This window comes from Pseudorca crassidens, chromosome 7 (assembly GCF_039906515.1).
Source record: "Pseudorca crassidens isolate mPseCra1 chromosome 7, mPseCra1.hap1, whole genome shotgun sequence".
In the NCBI taxonomy this organism is placed as follows: Eukaryota; Metazoa; Chordata; class Mammalia; order Artiodactyla; family Delphinidae; genus Pseudorca; species Pseudorca crassidens.
In genome coordinates, this window is record NC_090302.1 from 96,888,907 (window position 1) to 96,913,375 (window position 24,469).

The following is a 24,469-nucleotide window of genomic DNA, read 5'->3' on the forward strand; positions in this document are numbered from 1 at the left end:
TTAGAGGGTCGCCAAGAGCCGGGGGAAGGGAGGAATGGCCTGTAAGTGCTTTAATGGAGACAAAGTTTCAGTTTGAGAAGATGAAAAAGTTTTGAGATGGAGGGTGGTGATGTTTGCACAACAATGTGAATGTTAATGTCCAGAACTGTACACTTAAAAGTGGCTAAAATGCTAAACTTTTTGTTATGTATATCTTACCACAATAAAAAATACACAGTGTATCTTCCATTTAATTTAGGCTAAGAATGTTGTATAACTTAAAAATTTTTTTTTCTTAATTCAGGGTAAGAAGAAAATTGTCAGCTAAAAAGCTGTTATGTCTTAGCACATAGCTTATCTATAAAACGAATAGGCAGCAAAATGATAATATTCGTTGGGTAACTGCCCTCATTTGAATTTCCTTAGAACTCTGTAACTTATTATAACTTAATAGATTGTGTTCTACTTAATTTCTTATCCCTGGAGCTTTTATTAGTTAGTCAATAAATGTTGATGCAAATTGAATCAAGAAAAACTAGTTAGTTGTCTAATACTAGATAAAAGAACAAAGTGGGAGGGGATATGTGAGTGCTTTTAGGGCTGGCTGACCTAGGGTTTCCAAACAAGTAGTTGCCATGTGTATGATCAGAAGCAGATATTAATGCTGTGCTCATTCTAAGAACACCAAGTCCAAAGCAGGGTTAAGGTCAATATTGCTTAAGTAAGTTAAAGCTTAGTGAAACATCTACTTACATAGGGAACTTTTGTTCAAAATTAAATATTATTTTTCAAAATTAGTTAACTAATAGTTAATGCCTACTTATTCTTCATTATATTAATTAAGGTTCATATTTTCGCCCTGCTCCAATCCCATCTGATTGAGCAACTCTAAAAATTCTTGTTTTTAGTTAATCAGGTTGGAGAGGAATCATATGTAAGCATCACCATCTGCTGATTTCTTTAAAGGTCAGGCACCCTTAGGGAAGTAGGGTCAAGAATACAGTGGCATTATTAATCCTAGATCATGCAGGTGAGGACAGAAGTGGACCCCTCAATCCTATCCATCCTATCACACAGTAAACATGGGTAGAGTGGCCTGCCTTACACTCCTGCTGAGTTTGCATCCCTCCCTGTGTCCCCAGCACTTCATTGTGCCTGGGGCAAGCACGTTGGTAAATGTTCGCTGAATTAAAACGAATGAGTGGAATCTACGTTCTGGTAGGATGCCTTCCTTAGCTCCCTGCTCTGTGCTTCTCTGTAGCCCTTGGTCTCAGCTTAGTGATCCTTGAAGCGCCAGTGCAGGTGTTTCTCCTCTCACATTTTGAGCTCCTTTAGGAAAAGGGCTCATCCTCACATCTTCCGCGTGCACCACCCTGGGTTAAGTGAATTCATCTCCTAATCGGGGCCCGACTATACAAACTGGCATTGACAGCAGTAAATCACACTAGTTGATGATTCTGACATTATACTCACAGTTTCTTTAAAAAGATTGGGCTGGTTTGGCTGCTTTCCAGACCTCTCACAAAATGTCAGCTGCTCTTAAAAGTCAACCATACACCTTACCAGAGGTTCTACCCCTTCTTCAGGTGGTTGTTTTAGATATGAATTGCTGATGTTAACTTGAGAATGAATTTAAGATTTTAAAAAATTTCCTTGAGATATTATACTCTTCATTAGTGAAAGTAATATGTTTATTCATGATGCCATTTACTTAATTTCCTATCACTGCTTCCACAAATTTTCATGGATTTAGTGACCTAATACAAGACAGAGTTATTATGTCATAGTTCTGTAGGTCTAAAATACAGTAGACCTGGCTGGGTTCTCTGCTTAGGGCATTTTTCCTGGAGGCTCTGGGGAAGACTTGTCCTTCAAGGTGTCTGGAGATTCCCAGAACCTTCCCCAGGTTCCATGATTTGCTGGGAGGATTCACAGGACCAGTGTGTAGTCATACAGCTATGATTTAGCACAGTGAAAGGACACAGAGCAAAAGGAGCAAAGGAAGAGGGTGCATGGGGTAAAGTCCATAGGAAATCAGGCCCAAGTTTCTACAGTCCTCTCCCAGGGAAGTCATACGGGACTAGCTTAATCCCCCAGCAGTGAGTTATAGCAACCCACATGGAATATTACCAACCAGGGGAGCTCATGTACTGCGGGCTGCTCATGTAGGCACCCTCTGCCTTGCATGTAACAAAATTCCAGACTTCCAGAAGGAAGGCAGGTATTGAGTATGAACCACACTGTTTGAACAAACATTAGGCACAGTAAGCCACCTTTATCATTAGAGTCTTGGGAATGGGCCAGCCTTACAAGCAGGCCTTTCAGAGGGCAGCAGTCAGGACTGCCCTCCTGATGCTCCTGCATACACACTCACTCAGTTCCTTGTGGGTGTAGGACTGAGACACTGATCTCCTGTAGGCTGTCAGCTGGGGGCTGGTCTTTGCTCCTAGAGGTTTCCCACATCCCTTATGCTTTCTGTGTGGCCTGTTCTTGCAGCAGCGGGTCAAGTCCCTTTCATCTTTAAATCGCTCTTTGTTCTTGTTCTCCTTCTGCTGCATCTCTCTGACTTCCTCTTCTTCTAGCTGGAGAAAGTCCTCTACTTTAAGGGGGCTCATGTGGTTAGACTGGATCAACTTGGATAATCCAGGACAGTCTTCCTAACCATAATCCCATCTGCAGAATCCCTTTTGCCATGCAAAGTAACATATTCACAGTTCCTTTCTTTAGGGCCTGGACATCTTTGAGGCCTTTCTGCCCACCCCACTGTATTTATACACCTCTGATTTTTTTTTTCTTTCTGCATTTGATATCCTTTCCCAGCAAACACATTTCTCATTGGATCTGAAGATGTTTTCCAGAGTCATATGAAGTCATGTGGCAGGGGTATCTGAGCACCTGCTCGCAGTTGGTGTGTCACAGGTGTCTCCCCTGAGAGGCTGCTGCCCCGCCATCACTAGTGTAGCTCTCACCCACAGCAGTGTCCCCAGCTTGTGGCCTCGCTGATGTAACCTTGACCCCCATCAAGGAAGACTGTGTATTGGCTTTCTTCTCAGAAAGCCTCCTACTTTTATAAGAAAGTCCAGGTCTTCCCTGGTGGCGCAGTGGTTGAGAGTCCGCCTGCCGATGCAGGGGACACGGGTTCGTGCCCTGGTCCAGGAGGATCTCACATGCCGCGGAGCAGCTGGGCCCGTGAGCCACGGCCGCTGAGCCTGCACGTCCGGAGCCTGTGCTCCGCAATGGGAGAGGCCACAACAGTGAGAGGCCCGCGTACCGCAAAAAAAAAAAAAAAAAAGAAAGAAAGAAAGTCCAAATCAAGCACTCCTTCTCTGGCCTTAAAAGTTTTGTGGATATTCTCCCTGTCGTAATTTTTTTTAATGACTTTTCTTGTTCTTCTGGGTCTATCTGCTGTCTGTGCTAACTTTGTCCACTAATACATGTTAACTCTTTCCAAATTCCGAAAACTGAGAAAGGGCTATCCTAACTCCTTACTGAAAATGGACATGAGATGATAATAAGACAAAAGGTCTTTACTTATGTTACTTTGGGCAAGTTGTCCATATGTTTGCCACATGTTTGCCATGGAATATTAATTAATATGTGAAATGCAATGTATACCTCTCTAAATTCTCAAAATTATAAAATTGAGACATGGCTAGCCACAAAGTCTTTGATTAAAGGATTTGAGGACTGCAGGTCCAGTTACTGAAGGTTAGTTATCCAAATTAATTTTCTTAAAAAAAAGAAATTATGTTCTTCACTGGTGATGTGTTCCACTTTAATATTTTTTTCTTAATGAGTTACTGCTTCCATGGCTGAACTGGATTTCTATGTGAAAATAACCAAATAAATTAAATACTCAGATCTGTGAAATACATTCCAAAAGGGTTTTATTTAAATGGAAATATAGGAATGTGTCTTACATGACAGAAAAGGCATCACCATCTCTCACCAAGGGATGCACTACATCTCAGGACATACAAACTCTTTTGATGTGCAGAGTAAATGTCCTCACTTGAAATGTAGTGGAAGAAGTATCCCTGAACAAGTTTAGAAGGGGTGCGTTTCCTATACGATGTGAACAATCATGGTTTATATCGGTCATTTAGTAAACCAGGTGGCTTGACCAAGCTTGATGCTAAACATCTATAGGACTTAGAAGATGAGTTTGCAACTTCAGCCCGACTAAATCAGAAAATAACCAGAGTCTTAGGACACTGAGGATCATAGAACAGCATTGAAGTGAGCAATGCAACAGATCAGTGATCCCTGACAAAGTTCACTGATGTTTATTTTCTACTGTTTCCCTGAGAATATGTCAGCAAACACTTACATCAATCTACTTTGACTCTTAGATTCATTACAAGAATTTTGTGGGGCAGCGCTTGCGAACCAGGATTCTTACCTGCAAGCTAATGTGAGCTCTGAGCTCCCTGGGGGCCTCTGGACCGGGCTGGGGAGAGGTGTGGGCTCCAACCACTGTCCTGCTCTGAGTCTGGCTCTGTGAGCCTCCCTGGTGGGCAGGAGAGGTCCGTGAGTGGGCAGTCTACAGCGCTGGCAGTATTCTAGAGGGGTGTTGGGGCAGCTCCATCACTACCCTCCCGGACACCTATTTGGTCTTCTTTGGACCCTATAGCAAGCCTTGTCCTTCCCAGGCCACCTGCCTGCCCTGACTCTGTCTCTTCTCCCTCCCCATTCCAGTTGTTTGGGAACGATGGGCTGATGCTATGAGAGCCCTCTCCTCTCGGGAGACCGTGGCTAATGGTGTCCACTGCAATGGTGTCCTCTGTTGAGGCTCCTCTGGCCCAGGGACCACTGGGTCCCTGTTGGCCATGGGGACCTTTCCTCCTGCAATTCCTGGGTGTTTTTTCTTCTATTTTATCAATACCTTGTCTTCATTCTCATCTTACTATTTCTCCCTCTTCTCCTCTATCCTTCTATTCTTTCCTTATCTATTTTTTTCACCTATCATTAAATATTTTTCTCCTTATTTCTCTCTCCTCTCTCCATTTTTCCCTATATCCCTCTTCTATCTGTATTGTTACAAATTCTAGAAAATCAACTTGAATCAGTCTAGGTAATTTGGGAATCCGACCACACGGAGAAGGGAGGATTTAGCTGGGTCTCTGGCATGTGTGTAACTAAGAGGCAGCCCTGCCCTGTGTCTTCTGTGGATTAGCTTCTGGCATTCATTTTCCTATATTGGTTCAAAAATCTGAGGAAAGGCTCAGACTTACTTGGCTCTGGCTGAGGGGAGTCTCAGATCTCACCACCTGTGAAGAGCTAATCTGATCAGGACGGCTCCCAGCCCACCCTACACTTAGCACCGAAGCCCCTGGATTGGTGGGTGGGGCCATGTAAAGACTTTATGTCCACCCTAATGGGGGCACTTAGAAGGGAGGGATGCTGGGAGGGCCATATTATCAGATTTCCTGTTCCTTGTCTCTCTCTCTCTCTCTTTCACTCTCTCTCCATGACCTGTTGCTTTCTTTTCTATTTCTCTGCTTTCCTCTTCTTATACATCTTACCTTTCTACTTCTCGCCTTCCCTTTTTCTCTATGAATTAAAGGACCTAGATTGCTATGAGTCCTGCTACTCAACATGTAACCTACGGACCAGCAGCATCACCTGGGATCTTGATACAAATATGGAATCTCAGCCCCCACCCCAACCTATTGAATAGAATCTGCATTTTAACAAGATGAGCAGGTGATTCCAGTACAAGCTAGATTGTGAGAAGCACTGACTGGGATGAACCAAGTCCCATCTTTGGGGGAAATTGTTTTGCCCCTTAACTATCCTCTAGCTGCCTGGATCAGAGGGGACTGTGCCCCCTGCTCCAGGATGCAGCTTATCCCACGCACGTGTTAGCCTGAACAGGTGATGCTCTCTGTTAACAGGACCTCAGGAACCTTGCTCCAGTGCCCTTTGACTGCAAGACACCCTCTTTTTCCCTGATAGTCACCAACCTAGGGGGGTGGAGCCCAGGTATTTTCTCATTGTTATCAGTGAATAACAATCAAGTGGTTAAAGTTAGTCCTATCTTTGAGAACTATAATATTTCCTGAATCTCTATACTCTGCATTCAATAGGAATTTATTCTTCATATTAAAAACTCATCAGAACTCTAATTCAGAACTCTAATTCATTATATCCTTTATGAATTGAAGATGGAAATTGTTATTCAAGATGCATTTTGAATTTAAGTGGATTTTTCTTCCTATGCAAGCCCTTTGTGTGAAAAAGGCATTCTTCTAAGAAAGGCCTGGCAAAATATATTTGAGAAAAATAAGAAAAGAAATTACTTGAAATAAACATAAGTTCTAGTAGAAATAATTCTATTTAATAGATTTCTTTCACCTTGAAAAAATAGGTAGCAGTATGTCCTTAAATGAATGTAAGGTAGACATAGCAAATCGTTTGAAACTTTGTTCTTCTTTAGATCATTTCCAACCTAGAACACCAAGTAGACTAATTAATGAGGCTCATTAATATTGTTTTGAAAGATTCACAACAATCTCACAGTGCTCTAAGAGAGCAACAAAGGTGACCCCAAATTTGCAGGGCAGAAAAAAGACAGGGAAGTACTGGAAGCATGGCCGTTGGGATGGGGACCGTTTGTTATACCTGCACCACTTCATTTATTTAAGAGAAAGAACTGTTGCACATATGGCAAAATATTTACCTTGTTAAAATAAATCTAGATTATCAGTACATGTCTATCTGTTTTGGGGGGATGTTTGAAATATTGCATAATCAGTTTAATAAAGAATATTGGATTCAGGTTTAAAAGAATTATGTCTACTTGGTATAAATAGAAAGATCATATGACTGTGTAGTTTCAAAATAAAGAGGGATAAGAACAGTGTCAAATCATAATAAGAAAAACTGGACTCAGAGATAAGGAGGGTTTGTATGTAAGGAAGCAGACACTCTGCTAAGTGTGAAGCTCTATTGGTAGAAGGAGCGGAAATTCTCTTGACAGAGATTCCTGCTAATTCAGTCATTTAAATATATGTTGGTTTAATTCAGGTCTAGGTTAATACATTTATTGCTAATGAGTTGATGACTCAACAGAGCCAAGCCCCACGTCAGGTAGGAGGTTGCAAAGAAGGGTCTGCAGAGTGTGCCTTGGCTGTCTGGGGCTTGTGCCAGCTCCAGGCTTGCTGATTTCAAGTTTGGCTCTGAGACTGGGTGGTTTTGGTCAGAATAGGAGCAGCATTTCAATGATTCTGTATCGATCTCTTCCATGTACTTGGCCTTGTCAGGGACACGGCCCTCTCCTTCCTAACCATTCACCTCATTACGTCAAGCACATTGTTCCCCGAGGCAGTGACTTTGTACCATGGACAGTCTTGTTGATTGCACTTACCACTGTGGACCACAGTTGAATTTTCTGTACATGTCTCCCCCTCCTGGGCTCAGAGAGCCATTAGGTTAGGGATTAATCTCCTCAGAGGGCCAGGCCTATTACAGATTCTCAATAAGGAGTTGTTAGACTGAGTTAAGGAAAAGTTGCTACTCTCTAACAGACCTCAACCCAGATGGTTAGTTAAGTTAAAACTTAGCCCACTGTGAGATGCTGCTTGTGTGATGGGAGGCTTTCGGTGCCAAGCCTAAGTGTAACAAGAGGCGTAACACTTTTTCCCCACAAAGTTGTACAAAGATGATGCCCTACTGAACCCAAGAGAGAGGTGGTTCCATTTGCCCTTCATTGCAGGTCTCAGTGACAATAGAGATAAAAGCTGGATTTGGTCTGTCGAAAACTCTCAGAGCAGCTGAAAAGGTTGAGGTAGAGAAGTGAATGAGACATCTGAGCTGCTACCACAAAGTAACCGATGGGTCCCTGGAAATCTAGGATGCAGTAACAACTGCCTCTTTCCAGGGCCAGCTGCATTCAGTGGCTGTGGAGCATCCTTCCTTCCATTTGTCGATTACAGTCCTTCCCAACCTGAAAACCTTCACTCATATCCCCTTTACGCTGTACTAACATTGTGTAGACACTCCCTTCTTTTTCTACTCCTAGGATTTTTCATTTTTATTTCTCAAGTGTTACTTTTCTCTTGCCATATTTATTCACCTCGTGCTTATTTCACATCAGTTCTGGCATCAGGGACTACAGCTTGTTTATCCCAATATCCTTTGTACCTACTTTATTGCTTTGCAAAAGTAACGATTTTGCTCATTTGAATTGCCACATGTTATCAGGTTGGGAGGGAGGGATGTGGTGGTGAGTAGAATTTTAAATATGTAGCAGAATAAATAGCAACTCTTGAGACATCTTACAAATTACAGTTTTACTTTTCATGGAATGAAGTAGTTGCAGAAGTGGTGTTATTAGAGATATATGGAAATTAGGATATATTTTATGAAAAAGGTAAATCTTAAACAGTAATATGAACAGAGTATGGCAGAGTTGTGGGGGAAATAGCTTTATAAGTAGAATTTTTTATTCATTTGGGAGATGGCAAATATATTGTTTTTAATCAAGAAAAGTAAATGATGGAAAAAGTGAATTTTTACAAAAAAAGGTGCTCCGGCAGCAGACTCATTGAAAAGAAGTGTTGCTGAGCCAAGTTTTAGGAAGGTGAAAGGCAGGACAGCTCAGGGAACATCTCACCAGGATTTCATGGAAATTCTTCCTCTTGACTGCAGTTCTGGCAGCTTAGCTTCATAGGATGTTGTACTAATAGTGGGTCTCATAGGGAACGACAGTCAAAGTCTACAAATTCTACAATTTGCGCACAAAATGTAAATGTACAGAATGCACAGATATGGTGTGTCCTTCAGGCTGTTCATGGGTGATTTCCTGGGTCTGTTGTTTTGACATAAAAGACTCAAGTGGTTTGGTACCAAACTAATTGGGATCTTGAGAAAATGGCCCACAGCGGAGGTGGAGTGTTTAGAGCACTGCTGTGTTCACAGCCCTTGATAACTCCTATGGTTTCTGCACTCTGCAGTCCTATGCCACTTAACAGTTAGAACAATTTTCTGCCTTTGATGCAGACCACATTTTATAAATTTGTATAGACAAAAGCAATGATGAAATTTTTAAATTTTGCAAAAGAGGAAAACAGGCTTTGAGTACTTTTTTTAATATTAATATCACAGTCTCAAAACTCCGAGATGTTGAGAATTTCTGATCAGCAAACCTCAAACTTTTTCAGAGTAGTTAAGATAAGGGCAGCAGTTGAGAAGCTGGGTGCTGTTCAAGCATGTTTAAGGGTCTCAGACAGAGAGAAATATTGGTTTAGACCAGGGGCCAGCCAACTTTCTCTATAAAGGAACAGATAATAAATATTTTGGGTTTTGTAGGCCATGCAGTCTCTGTTGTGACTGCTCAACTCTGCTGTTGTGTGAAAGTAGCCAGAAGCAATATGTAAATGAACAAGTGTGGCTGTGTTCCAATAAAACTTTACTTAAAAAGCCACACAGCCAGCTGGTTCTGGGTTTAGGTTGCTTACCCCTGGTCTAGTCTACTTTGTATCTGTTTAAGGTATGAGGTATGGATCCAGTATGAAGAAATAAAAATTACAACATCATTGTGACACAATGTAACCTCTCACACTTGAACTGCACAAAACCTTTGCTAATACTCTTGCTTAGGACAGTCCTTTTCAAATTGTGTCCTAGAAAAACTTTCTTTTCATTTTAAATGTATGCATGTAATTTGATGTCTTTCAGAATAAGATATAAATAGTACACATCTGATCTATGATATTATTACATAGCATTTAGCATAAAACTAAAGTTAAAAAGAGAATCAATTTAAAGAAAAATATTAAACCAATAAGAAGTGTTATACTGAGTACTTAGTGAGTGCCTGACACTGCTTCATGTGCTTTAGACATATTTATTAAACACATCCTCACAACAGCCCTCTTATGCCCAGTTTACAGAAAAGGACACTGAGGCATGAAAAGTTCAAGTTCACTATCCTCAAATCACAGAACTAGTTAGTGATGTAACAAGGATTTGAACCCCAGCTGTCTGGCTGCAGGGCCCACACTCAAACCACCTTACCACAGTACAGAGGATTCATGTTAGAGATGAATAAAGTGATGATACAGGATGGGTATCCTCTTCCTTAGGGCATGGGAAGCAGGCACTCTCAGACAGTGCTGGTAGGAGCATAAAATGGCATTAGATGGGTATATGCCCAAAGTATATACCCAAAGCGGGATCTTGAAGAGATGTTTGTACACCCATGTTTATCACAGCATTATGCACGTCCTTGGAGGACAATTTCTATAAACTTAAGTGTTCAAAAGCACCCACTATTTAGTGCGCTGAAGATGACAGTGCAAAAGGAACAATGCTTCTAAGTCCTGTCAGTATATCGTCTACACCAAGTAACAATTCCACTTCTAGGAGTTAGTCCTACAGGAACACTCAGAGGTGCACAGAAAGTGCCTGTGAGAAAACTAAGTGCATTGTTTACAGTCAAGATCCAGTTTTCTGTCAATAGGTGAACACAAATAAATTATGATACTCCATTTTATGGAATAATATAATATTGTATGGAATTCATTCCTTTGAAAACAATGAGGTTATTTAATTGATCTATTTATTTATTTGAGGTAACATTGGTTTAAAACGTTATTTAAGTTTCGTGTGTATAAGATTATCAAATACATTTATTCATAATAAGAGATATAAGAAACATTTTTTTTTACAGCTAGAAAAAGGGATGTATTTATTGTGCTTCCATTAGAAATTTCCAAGATGAACACATACGTATATGTGCATGTACATATATATAGACTATTTCTGGAAGTATACAAGATAAATTATTAATAGCATTTCTCATTCTGGGTAAAGATATGCCATGAGTATGCGATGAATGGTATTTTAAACTACATGCATATATTGCTGTTCAATTCAATACCAGGTTTTGAAAGGATTAGAGGAAAAAAAACAAAGGAAATACAAACTAGTTTTTTAATTGTGGTAAAAAAAATAACATTAAATTTACCATCCTTACCATTTTTAAGTGTACGGTTCAGTGGTGTTAAGTATATTCACATTGTTGTGGAATAGATCTCTAAATCTTTCTCATCTTGTAAAACAAACTTAAACCCAGTAAACACAAATTTCCCTCCCCATCCCCTCAGCCCTTGGCAACCATCTCTCTACTATCTGTTTCAATGATTTTGACTACCTTATATACTTCATATTAGTGGAATCATACAGTATTTGTCCTTTTGTGATGGTTTATTTCAAGTAGCATAATGTCTTTGAGTATCCATATTATAGCACATGACAGAATTTCCTTATTTTTAGGGCTGCATAATACTCTATTGTATGTATATACCAGATTTTGTTTATCAGTTGCTATGGTCTGAATGTTTGTTTCCCACCAGAATTCATACGTTGAAATCCTAACCCCTTAAGGTGATAGTATTAGTAGGTAGGGGGTTTTGGGAAGTGACTAAGTCTTCCACTAAGAAAGGGCTTAGTGACTCATAAAGAGGCTCCAGAGAGATCCCTACCTGATTCCAACATGAGAGAATGCAACAGAGGTCTGAGACCCAGAAGAGGGCCCTCACCCAAACTTGCTGGCATCCTGATCTCAGACTGTCAGCCTCTAGAACTGTGAGCAATAAATTTCTAGTGTTTATAAACCACCCAGTCTGTGGTATTTTGTTATATCAACTTGAATGGACTAAGAGATCTATTCATCCATCTATGGACAATTGGGTTGTTTGTACCTGTTGGCTATTGTGAATAATGCTGTGATAAACATGGGTATACAAATATCCCTTCAAGATCCAGACTGCAGTTGTTTTGAACATACACCTGGCAGAGGAATTGCTGGAGCTTATGCTAATTCTATTTTTACTTTTTTTTGAGGAACCTTCATATTGTTTTTTATAGTGGCCGCACCATTTTGCATTTCCACAAGGGTTCCAATTTCTCTGCATCCTCCCCTAACTAGTGTTTTTATTTGGTTCCCTTACCCACTGAAATACCCTCCAGATATGTGGGGAGTTGCAATCCACATGGACCTTGAGTGCCTGTGTGCTCTTTCTGGATAGGCTAAGAGTGAAGGCTCTAGCTGCATTTTATCCAGGCCATTCTCAGGGTGTGCTAGAGAAACAGCAGTCCTGAAAGATGAGAGGCCAACCTCCCCCAGACAAGGAGCAGGTCTGCATCTTCTCATTATAAGAGCAGTGAATCTCCCAAGCATGGTGCTTGATCCTCTAAAGCAGCCCACTGCCTGCAGCATCATCCATCCTGGACCCTTTGCATTACCTGTAGCACATAGGGAGGTTCATGGGAAACTGAGGCAGTATTCACTAAGCCATGTCTCTGCCACGTGAACAGCTTCTAAAATGGTGCCATTTCCCAGATGTCTTTCTGGATGACCATGAACTATACGATGCCCAGTCTCTCTGTGCTGGTGTTTGGAATGCTTTCAGTTATCGTCTTTTCTCTTTCATGGTGCTTTTGTGCTGATCTTGTTTCCCAAATTATACACTCGACATAAATTATGTCAAATGTAAGATCTGTGTAGTAACTGTTAGAAGTCAAACCATTTATATGGCCTTTTTATTAAACATAAAAAATATAAAAATATGCTCATTACTTACTTGAGATTTTCAGCTCAAATTGGGATTTAGACTTGAGTTTCCTTCATGTAAGTAGATTCTAAGTCATTTCCACAGTGAATATATTCCTAATACAGCTTCTAGATGATATAGATAAGAATAAGTACTATTTCAACTTAAGGAAAACCTTTTTGGGTGACTTTCTTCTTTTTTAAAAATTAATTTTATTGAAATATAGTTGATTTACAATGTTGTGTTAATTTCTGCCATGCAGCAAAGTGATTCAGTTATGTATATATACACATTCTTTTTCATATTCTTTTCCATTATGTTTTATCACAGGGTATTGAATACAGTTCCCTGTGCTATACAGTAGGACCTTGTTGTCTATCCATTCTATATATAACAGTTTGCATCTGCTATTCCCAAACTCCCAATCCATCTCTCCCCCACCCCTCCTCACTCTTGGCAACTGCAAGTCTGTTCTCTATGTCTGTGAGTCTGTTTCTGTTTCCTAGATAAATTCATTTGTGTTGTATTTTAGATTCCACATATAAGTGATAGCATCTGATATTTTTTTTTTCTCTATCTGACTTACTTCACTTAATATGATAATCTCAATGGAACACGATAGAAAGCCCAGAGATAAACCCACACACATATGGTCACCTTATCTTTGATAAAGGAGGCAGGAATGTACAGTGGAGAAAGGACAGCCTCTTCAATAAGTGGTGCTGGGAAACCTGGACAGGTACATGTAAAAGTATGAGATTAGATCACTCCCTAACACCATACACAAAAATAAGCTCAAAGTGGATTAAAGACCTAAATGTAAGGCCAGAAACTATCAAACTCTTAGAGGAAAACATAGGCAGAACACTCTATGACATAAATCACAGCAAGATCCTTTCTGACCCACCTCCTCGAGAAATGGAAATAAAAACAAAAATAAACAAATGGGACCTAATGAAACTTCAAAGCTTTTGCACAGCAAAGGAAACCATAAACAAGACCAAAAGACAACCCTCAGAATGGGAGAAAATATTTGCAAATGAAGCAACTGACAAAGGATTAATCTCAAAAATTTATAAGCAGCTCATGCAGCTCAATAACCAAAAACCAAACAACCCAATTCAAAAATGGGCAGAAGCCCTAAATAGACATTTCTCCAAAGAAGATATACAGACTGCCAACAAACTCATGAAAGAATGCTCAACATCATTAATCACTAGAGAAATGCAAATCAGAACTACAATGAGATGTCGTCTCACACCAGTCAGAATGGCCATCCTCAAAACATCTAGAAACAATAAATGCTGGAGAGGGTGTGGAGAAAAGGGAACACTCTTGCACTGCACTGCTGGTGGGAATGTATACAGCCCGTATGGAGAACAGTATGGAGGTTCCTTCAAAAACTACAAATAGAACTACCATATGACCCAGCAATCCCACTACTGGGCATATACCCTGAGAAAACCATAATTCAAAAAGAGTCATGTACCAAAATGTTCATTGCAGCTCTATTTACAATAGCCCGGAGATGGAAACAACCTAAGTGTCCATCGTCGGATGAATGGATAAAGAAGATGTGGCACATATATACAATGGAATATTACTCAGCCATAAAAAGAAACGAAATTGAGCTATTTGTAATGAGGTGGATAGACCTAGAGTCTGTCATACAAAGTGAAGTATGTCAGAAAGAGCAAGACAAATACCGTATGCTCACACATATATATGGAATTTAAGAAAAAAAATGTCATGAAGAACCTAGGGGTAAGACAAGAATAAAGACACAGACCTACTAGAGAATGGACTTGAGGATATGGGGAGCGGGAAGGGTAAGCTGTAACAAAGCGAGAGAGAGGCATGGACATATATACACAACCAAACGTAAGATAGATAGCTAATGGGAAGCAGCCGCATAGCACAGGGAGATCAGCTCGGTGCTTTGTGACCGACCGCCTGGAGGGGTGGGATAGGGAGGGTGGGAGGGAGGGAGACACGAGAGGGAAGAGATATGGGACCATATGTATATGTATAACTGATTCACTTTGTTATGAAGCAGAAACTAACACACCATTGTAAAGCAATTATACTCCAATAAAGATGTGAAAAAAAATCTCTAGGTCCATCTGTGTTGCTGCAAATGGCATTATTTCATGCTTTTTTATGGCTGAGTAGTATTCCATTGCATATGAGTACCACATCTTTTTTTTTTTTTTTTTTTTTTTTTTGCGGTACGTGGGCCTCTCACTGTTGTGGCCTCTCCCGTTGCAGAGCACAGGCCCCGGACGTGCAGGCTTAGCAGCCATGGCCCACGCGGCATATGGGATATTCCCGGACAGGGGCACAAACCCGCATCCCCTGCATCGGCAGGCGGACTCTCAACCACTGTGCCACCAGGGAAGCCCCACATCTTCTTTATCCATTCATCTGTCGATAGACATTTAGGTTGTTTCCATGTCTTGACTATTGTAAATAGTGCTGTAATGAGCATTGGGGTGCATGTATCTTTTCTAATAATAGTTTTCTCTGGATATATGCCCAGGCGGGGGGTTGCAGGATCATATGGCAACTCTATTTTTAGTTTTTTGAGGAACCTCCATACTGTTTTTCATAGTGGCTGCACCAGTTTACATTCCCATCAACAGTGTAGGAGGGTTCCCTTTTCTCTATATCCTCTCCAGAATTTTTTATTTGTAGACATTTTAATGCTGGCCATTCTGACTGGTGTGAGGTGGTACCTCATTGTGGTTTTGATTTGCATTTCTCTAACAGTTAGCAGTGCTGAACATCTTTTCATGTGCATGTTGGCCATTTTTTGGTTTTCTTTGGAGAAATATCTATTTAGGTTTTCTGTCCATTTTTCAGTTGGGTTTTGTTGTTGTTGTTGTTATTGAGTTGTATGAGCTGTTTGTATATTTTGGAAATCAAGCCCTTGTTGGTTGCGTCATTTGCAAATATTTTTCTCCCAGTCCGTATGTTGTCTTTTCATTTTGTTTATAGTTTCCTTTACTGTACGAAAGCTTGTACGTTTGATTAGGTCCCATTTGTTTATTTTTGCTTTTATTTCTATTGCCTTGTGACACTGACCTAAGAAAACACTGGTACTATTTACGTCAGAGAATGTTTTGCCTATGTTCTCTTCTAAGAGTTTTATGGTGAGGTGACTTTCTTCTGGCATATAAAAGGATAAGCTGTCTCTGAGATTATATTACAGAGGTTTGGATGCATGGACAGGAGTGCATCTATCTGCCATGCACCCTAAACACCTATAGGGTGAGCTCCAGACCTGAAGCTCATGACTCATCTTCCAGTCATTTTCCCAATTACCCTGTGGTATGCTTGAAACCCTCTGCTTATTTTATTGGCATAATCCACCTTTCACTTTGTCCTTGAGGAGGGATCAGTTAAGAGATAAGGAAGAGCAGTTTTGAAGAAGAGTCAAAGGTCAGGGCATTTTTCTAGAAGGAGCTGTGAGTAAGAATGAAGAAGGGCAGGCGGTGGAAATACCAGAACTTAGCCTCACACTACACCTATGGCCAAGGGAGAGAAGTTCAAAATACATAATGTTCGATGTGCATTAGACAAATGAAGTTTATTTGGATTTGAACTCCTGTCTTCTCTTCTGTGTTTTTTAATGTTCTTAATCATTCAACCTGAATGGCTTATCTTCCTCTCAGAGCTTTGAACATTTTAATGATTCAATATCCTTCTTTTTTAGAAGAGAGAGAAGAGAAAAATTACTTGAGCGGTGGAAAGAGATCCCTGGGGAGCTCTTGTGTATGCTGCAGCAAACGCTTTATTAGCTAAAGTTCCCACTGATGGAAAATTCAGACATAGGAAAAGCTCCTACATATTGGAAGAAAATTTGAGAGTTACCAAAAAATGTCATCAGAATGGAATGCAAAATTAATGTGGCAACACTTTTTTCATCCATGTATCCCCAAGTAATAATAAGTGAAATGGTCAGTGAATTATATCGCCAATAGGTTTTCTATCCTTAGATTAAATAAATAATAAATACATGAATCCCTTATTAAAGGAGCCTGACTGTGATATCTAGGGTCTTTTGAAAACCCTCCCCTGTCAAACAGTACAGGGCACCTTTAAACGGAAAGGAATTAAATCTATCCCTGTATTAGTTTCCTAGGACTGCTGTAACAAAGTACTGGAAAATGAGGGGCTTAAAACAACAGAAGTTTATTCTCTCATAATTCTGGAGGCTGGAAGTCCAAAATCAATGTCTTGGCAGGGCACGGGCAGGGCAAGGGTCCCGGGAGAATCTCTTCCAGGTCGTTCTCTTAGTTTATGATGTTGTCAGTAATTCTTGGAGTTCTTTGGCTTGTAGATCATCCTTCCAATCTCTGCCTCCACTGTCATGGGGTGTTCTCCTCTGTGTCTTTATTTCATCTTCCCTCTGTGCATGTCTCTTCTCTTCTTATAAGGACCCAGGTCATATTGGATTAGGGTCCACTGTCATGACCTCATCTTAACTTGGTGACTTCTGCAAAGACCAGATTTCCAAATAAGTTCACATTCACAGGTTCCAGAGTAAGAACTCCAATATATCTCAACGTGAACATGACAGTGGCCTGGAAGGACAGAGGTGGCTATAGGCAAACGATGCTTATCGTAAAGGAAAAGAGGCACTTTCTCATTCTGTTTGTTGTGCCCACTTTTTGTAAGGGAAGAAGAAGATTAATCTGGAATTGACCAGAAATGGATAAGAAATGCTTCTGGACTCCATGGCAAATGGAATGTGAGAAAATGAGCAAACAGCACTCCTGAGTACTACAAGGAGTGGCATCTAGAAAGGGAGGCTGGAGTTTGTGCCAAGGTGAAGAACCGTGGTTGGTGTCTAACATTTGCTGAGTGTTTATTGTGAGCCAGGCATGGTTATAAGCATGTCAGGTGCGTCATATCATTTAATCTTTCTCCATGAGTGTCTTCGTTTTACAGACGAAGAAACTGAGGCTCAGAGTTACACAATGGTCAATTTCTGTGTTACTCTGGAATATTCTAACGTATAATTAAAGTAGCCCTTCATTTTCCTGTTTATTATTATTATATTATTAATTACCTGCAGTGAGATAGATTCCCAGAGCACACAGAAGAAAGAGAGGATGAGAGGGAGGAAGACTTTACAACGCAATCGTGTTCTTGGTGGGGCAGAGGCAAGTCTGGGTCACCTTAGGGCTGGGTTTAGGAGGTAAGGGTGCGCCCAAAGGCAGTGGTCAGAAAAGACCTGGAGAACTGCTGACCTCAGGATCCTGAATGGACATCTATGTGATGTGGTTTTGCTGTTGTCCCAGCCCAGGCTGTGGCTCTGTTCTTAGAGGTCTGCCGTCTTTGCTCAAGGTTCCACATAGAAACAAAGATGCTGGATTGTTTGGTGCTTCTGTGAATTCTGTCTCCCTACTAGGAGTGAGATGTAGAATAGACACAGATATTCCTGCCAGGTTTGGAAGGCAGCGATGAGGAGTTCAGTGTTGGACAAAACGCATCCCCTGCTTCATAAAGGGGTGTGGACTTGCTCAGCTCAGGACCTGGGGCATCTTGGTTCAGGGAAATGAGAGACAGAGCAGTTCTAGGCCAGGCTTTGCTTTTCTGCACTCTTATCTGGACACAACCTCTCTGAACATCAGTTTTTCCTGAGTCTTTGTCCTTTACTGGTCCTTTCCTCAGTCATAGGAAGCCCTCAAGATGCATCAAGATGTATATTATTCCCTAAATCAATCTGAACCCAATGCCTGGTCCTCAAGCACTACCTTAGGCCAAGAATCAACCAGGGAAGGGGAGGAAGGATGAAAGGAGGATGCAGGGGAGAGGTGCACAGGTAAGGGTCCTAGCTCAGCTGTCACCTGCAGAACAGAAGCAAGTGGCCTTGATTGTTCACACCTCACTTTACCTGCCTCCAGGTTGGAGCCTGAAGAGCTTGAGTGGATTCAGTTCTCTCTATTAAAAAGTTGTTAGGTCATTTTCAAATTTCATTTTAATTTATTTTCTCATTTACACTTACTTTGGTTTTGCTTTCTGTTTTTTTCTCCTGATTTTGGCTTTATTACTTTCAAGTAATACTTTTCTTTCAATCACCATTTTCTTCTTATTAATGCCAGTTTACGTTGTTTGCTAAGGGCTGATTTTGTTACCTTCACTCCTGTTTTGTCTATTTGACAGCCCCCTGAGATGATCTGTTTACTGCACTGTGTTCCCCAAGAAACAGTGGGGAGGCTGCCTAACAGGCAATCTCCTGGGAGACTTTCTGCTCCCCATTTTCAGTGGGAAGCAGTTTCAGTCAGAACTGGCTCATCATAGCTGGGTAATATAAGCATCCACATCACAGGGGTTGGGAGGATGTGGACTCTCGGCGTTTATCTTGATTGAATCATGGGTGTGTAACTTTCCGTCGTCCAGCTCTTGATTTGTATTAATGATTCAGCGTTCATTACCTTAAGATAAAAAAGTGTTCCTGCTGGCAAGAGCTAGATAAGATTGTGGGCAATTTGAGACTCTCACTGTGTGAAGTTGATGATGACTATATTCCCTTGGTAAGAACTGAGAAATTCTGTCGTGTCCTGCCACTGTGTGACACCAAACAGGGTACAGTCGCAATGGGCTTTGTGTCACTGACATGAAATTGAGGATGAGCCTGGTGGCAGCCACCCAGAGTGTCCAGGAAATCTGCAGCCGTGGCTGGGATGAGTAGAGTTTCCCTTTACCACAGGGAGTTCATAGGCAGGAAACTTTCTGTTTCTCATTGTATCAGTCTGGGTCTCATTGCTAACATTCACCTAAATGAAAATGCACTTTTACTTTGTTTAAATTTTTATTGTGGTAAAATATATATAACATATAATTTATCCTTTTAAGTATTTTAAGTGGCATTAAGTACATTCACATTGTTGTGTCACTATCACCCCACTATTCATCTTCAGAACTTTTTTGAGAGGTAAAACAACTAATATTTATTGAATGTGTATATTTTTTATACAATTTTTAAAGGTTACACTCCATTTACGGTTATTACAAAATATTGGCTATATTCTTCGTGTCGTACAACACATCCTTGTAGCCTCTCTTACACCCAATAGCTTGTACCTCCCACTCCCCACCCTTTTTTTGCCCCCCTACCCCCGGTAACCACTAGTTTGTTTTCTATATCTGTGAGTCTGCTTCTTTTTTGTTATATTCACTAGTTTGTTATAGGTTTTAGATTCCACGTGTAAGTAATATCATACAGTGTTTGTCTTTCTCTGTCTGACTTCTTTCATTCGGCACAATGCCCTCCAAGTCCATTCATCAGAACTTCTTTCATCGTCCCAAACTGAGACTTGCTACCCATTAAAAACTAACTTCCCATTTCCTTTCTTTCTGCAGGCGCTGGCAATCACCATTTTACTGGCTTTATAAATTTGAATAGATACCTCATATAAGTGGAATCATATAATTTTTGTTCTTTTGTAACTAGCTTCTTTCACTTAACGTAATGTTTTCAAGGGTCATCCATGTTGTGGCATGTGTCAGAATTTCCTTCATTTTAAGGCTGAATAATATTCCACTGTATGTATATCCCAGATTTTTTTAATCCATTCATCTGTTGGTAGATATTTGGATTGTTTCCACCTTTTGGCTATGGTGGATAATGTTGTTGTGAACATGAGTGTACAGATATCTCCTTGAGACCCTTCTTTCAACTCTTTTGGATATATACCCAGAAGTGAAATTGCTGGATCATATGGTAATTCTATTTTTAATTTTTTGAAGAACTGCCATAACGGTCTTGCAAGTGGCTGCACTGTTTTACATTCCTACCAGCAGTGCACGAAGTTTCCTATATATCCTTGCCGACACATCTTATTTTCCATTAAAAAAAAAAAAAAAAAAGCCAACCTAAAGCGAGTGAAGTAATATCTTACTCTGGTTTTGATTTGTATTTCCCTAACAAACATCTCTTTCTATGCTTATTGGGCATTTGTGTATCTTCTTTAGATAAATGTTTATTGCAGTACTTTGTACATTTTAAAATCAGATTGATTTTTTTGTTGTTGAGATGTACAAAGTTCTTTATATATTCTGGATATGAACCCCCTTATCATATATATGATTTGCAAATATTTTCTGTTGTTCCATTGGTTGCCTTTTTCACTCTGTTGATAATGTTCTTTGATGTATCCAAGTTTTAAATTCTGTTATGTTTTGATATTTCTTCTTTTTCAATGTAAGCATTTATAGCTATATGTTATATTGTCTATTTTGGCTTATGTTGTCTGTACTTTTGGTTTCATATCCAAGAAATCATTGCCAAATCCAATGTGATGAAATTTTTATACTATGTTTTCTTCTAAGTGTTTTATAGTTTTAGGTCTTATGTGTAGGACTTTGATCCATTTTGAGTTAATTTTTGTAGATGGTGTAAGGTAAGGGTCCAATTTTATTCCTTTACATGTGAATATCCAATTTTCCCAGCACCAATCGTTGAAAAGACTGTCCTTTCTGAATACATGGTACCCTTGTTGAAAATGATTTGTAGATCACTTTGTGAAACATTGACATCTTAAAAATATTAAGTTTTCTAATCCATGAGCACAGAACAGTTTTCCATTTATTTTTGTCTTTAATTTCTTTTAACAATGTTTTGTAGTTTTCAGAGTACAAGTCTTTTGCCTCCTTGACTAAGCTTATTCCAAAGTATTTTATTCTTTTTGATAATGTTGTAAATGGAATTGCTTTCTTAATTTTATTTTTGGATTGTTCCTTACTAGTGTATTGAATTACAACTGATTTTTGTGTATTGATTTTGTATCCCGAAACATTGTTCCCTGATTAGTTCTAACAATTTTGTGGGGGGTGGGGATCTTTAGGGTTTTCTACATATAAAATCACGTTGTCTGCAGAGATTATTTTACTTCTTACTTAACAATTTGGATGTCTTTCATGCCTAATTTCTCTGTGTAAGTCTTCCAGTATTATGTTGAACAGAAGCGACAAAATCTAACATCCTTGTCTTGTTCCTGATCTTAGAGGAAAAGCTTTCAACCTTCCACCAAAAACTATCATGTTCAGCGTGGGTTTTTCATATATGGCTTTTTATTATGTGGAGGTAGTTTCTTCTATTCTTAGTCTCTTAAGTGCTTTGATCATGTAAGTGTGCTGACTTTTGTCAGGTGCTCTTTCTATATCAATTGAGATGATCCTGTGCTTTTCCCCTTCATTTCATTAATGCAGTATATGACATTGCTTGTTTTCTGTATATTGAACCACCCTTGCATTCCAGAAATAAATCCCACTTGGTTATGGTGTATAATCCTTTTAATATGCTGCTAAATTTGATTTACCAGTATTTTCTTGAGGATTTTTGCATCATTGTTTATAAGGGATGTTGGTCTACAGTTGTCTTTTCTTGTAGTGTCTATGTGGCTTTGGTATCAGAGAAATGCTGGCCTCAGAATGAATTAGAGAGTGTTCCTTCTCCTTTAAGTTTTGTAGGAGTTTGAGAGGATTGGTGTTGGTTCTTCTTAGTTCTTCTAAATATTTGGTAGAATTCATCCATGAAGTCATCTGGTCCAAGGATTTTCTTTGCCAGGAAACTTTTGGTTACCAACTAAATCTCCTTACTAGGTCTATTCAAATTTTCTGTTTCTTTTTGGTTTAGTTTTGGTAAGTTATGTGTTTCTAGGAATTCATCCATTTCACCTGGATTATCCAGTTTTTTAGTTCATAGTAATCTCTTATAATCCTTTTATTTCTGTTAAATATGTAGCAATGTCTTTGTCTTTATTTCTGATTTCAATTATTTGAGTCTTCTTTTTTTTCTTTTCCTTACTCAGTCTAGCTAAAGATTTGTCCATTTTGTTGATTTTCAGAGAGCCGACTCTTGGCTTCATGGATTTCTTCTGTTTTTCTAGTCTTAATCTTTATTATTTCCTTCCTTCTTTGAGCTTTCAATTTAATTTGTTCTTCTTTTTCTAGTCCCTTAAGGTGTAAGGTTAGGTGGCTGATTGTGATATGTTTCTTCTTTTTCAGTGTAAGCTTTTATATTATACTTTCCTCTAAGTACTGCTTTCCCTGCATCCCATGAGTTTTGGTAAGCTGTGCTTTCATTTTCATTTCATAGTTTTCTTGATTTCCTTTAGTTGTTTGTTGGTGTATTCCTTTAACGTTTTGAGCATATGTAAGATAGTTGTTCTAAAATCTTTTTCCAGTAAGTCCAAAACCTGTTTCTTGAGGTATGGTTTCTGGATATTTATTTTGTTCCTTTGAATGAGCCTAGTTTTACTGTTTCTTTGTATGCCTGGTGATCTTTTGTTGGAAACTGGGCATTTTAAAAAACAGCCACCTCTCCCAGTCTTCTTATACTTGCTCTCCACAGGGGAAGACCTTTGTAATCAGCCTAATGTGATGTCTTAGGGTCTTTTCAGGCCTGTGTTGTCTCTGGACCAGTGCGTGTGTTTTTTTTCCCCCCAGTTCTCCTATTTATACATCTGCTTTTAAATGTCTTACTTTTCTAAGAGTCTCACTCTTGCTTACTCTTGGGGCCTTAGCTGTTCTATTGTACTCCTCAATCAGTAATCTCTTGCCCTTGGTGTCTGTGGGTCTATAGTTACCTTTGCAACTGTTTTTACAAATCATACCCGCTGCTTCCCATGGCTCCCTTATTCTGAGATCTGAGCCATTTTTGTTTGTCTGAACTCTGAGTTAGGTGTCAAAAGACCAATCCTTAGGCAGCCCGCAGACAGGTTAGAACACTGCAGATCAGTCTGATCTCTCTCAGGTTTGCAAAAGGGGGCTGGGGATCTGGCTGCCACTTTCCTCAAGCTGCACTAAAAAATGACTAAAAAATGCCGCAGGTTTCCTACCCTTTTAAATGTGACTTTTTTTGATTGTGCGTTCGCTTGGTTGTTGTAGATCTTTGACTCATTTCTATAGTTTCTATAATGCCTTTTTAGTCTGTTTCTGGTTATGTACTTAAAACAGGAACATATTCTCGTCACTGCTGGAAGAAGAGAGTCTTTACTCTGCCAACCTGTTATGTGTGATGTCTACAAGGGCCTTTTAAACTGCATGTGGATAGTATCACTTTTTACAGAGAACCAATTGACCTTGTATAACTGGAGATGCTTCCTCTCAAACACAGCTCTGCTCCCTCTGCTGAGGGTGGTGTCCATCTCTCCAGATGCTGCTGGAAATGGAACACTGCATGCCTGGACACCCCACAAAAATTCAAGGGCACTGACAATGCTCCCAGGCCAATACTTGTTCAGGAAGTGAGAGAAGTACTGTAGATATAAAAACATGCCAGTTTCTAAGGCAGCCTTCACTCCACACAGGAAGTACGTGGCCAGGATTTGATTTGATAAAAAATTAGTATCGCAGTTAGAAACCAGACCTGACCCTGAGCTCCTTTAATGACTTCATCTAATGTCTCCCTATTGACCCACCCAGGCCTTATCTTATCCTGTGTCTGGCTGTCATTGGCTCTGCCAGTCCCCTAAACCCTTCCCTTCCAAGTGGCCCCAGAATCTCCTCTCTCTAGGTGCATTTCAGGTGACCGACACTTACCAATTTCTATTGGATGTTTCCTGAGGGCCATCTGGATGTGATCCTAACAACCCAGGCTGAGTGATGCCACTTTGTAGATTCACTAAATGACACATTTCTGTGGGTCCCGTCCTCCCAGCCCAGCGGCCCTAACAAGCACGAGCACGGAAGCTGCTGGCAAACGCTGGGAGGAGCCCTTAGTACTACAGGGAGCTGCGGGGGGGCAGCCTCTCCGGGCCCCACACCCAGGGCTCATCCCAGGAGAGACTCCTGAGGAGGGGAAGGCAGGGCTGTGCCCTTGAGGAAGGAGGAACCGCTCACCTCTCAGACCTCGGGCTGGAGAAGGATGAGGGCTCGGGACCGCGGAAGACGGCAGGGTGCTCGCCCTCCTGCCTGAG

At 40.2% G+C, this 24,469-nt stretch overlaps 1 protein-coding gene across 1 annotated transcript in view; it reads left to right on the forward strand.

Moving 5' to 3' along the window:
* Positions 1 to 24,469, forward strand: part of LOC137228089 (contactin-associated protein-like 3) — a 197,579-nt gene that overhangs the window by 45,649 nt on the left and 127,461 nt on the right. The window lies entirely within an intron of this gene.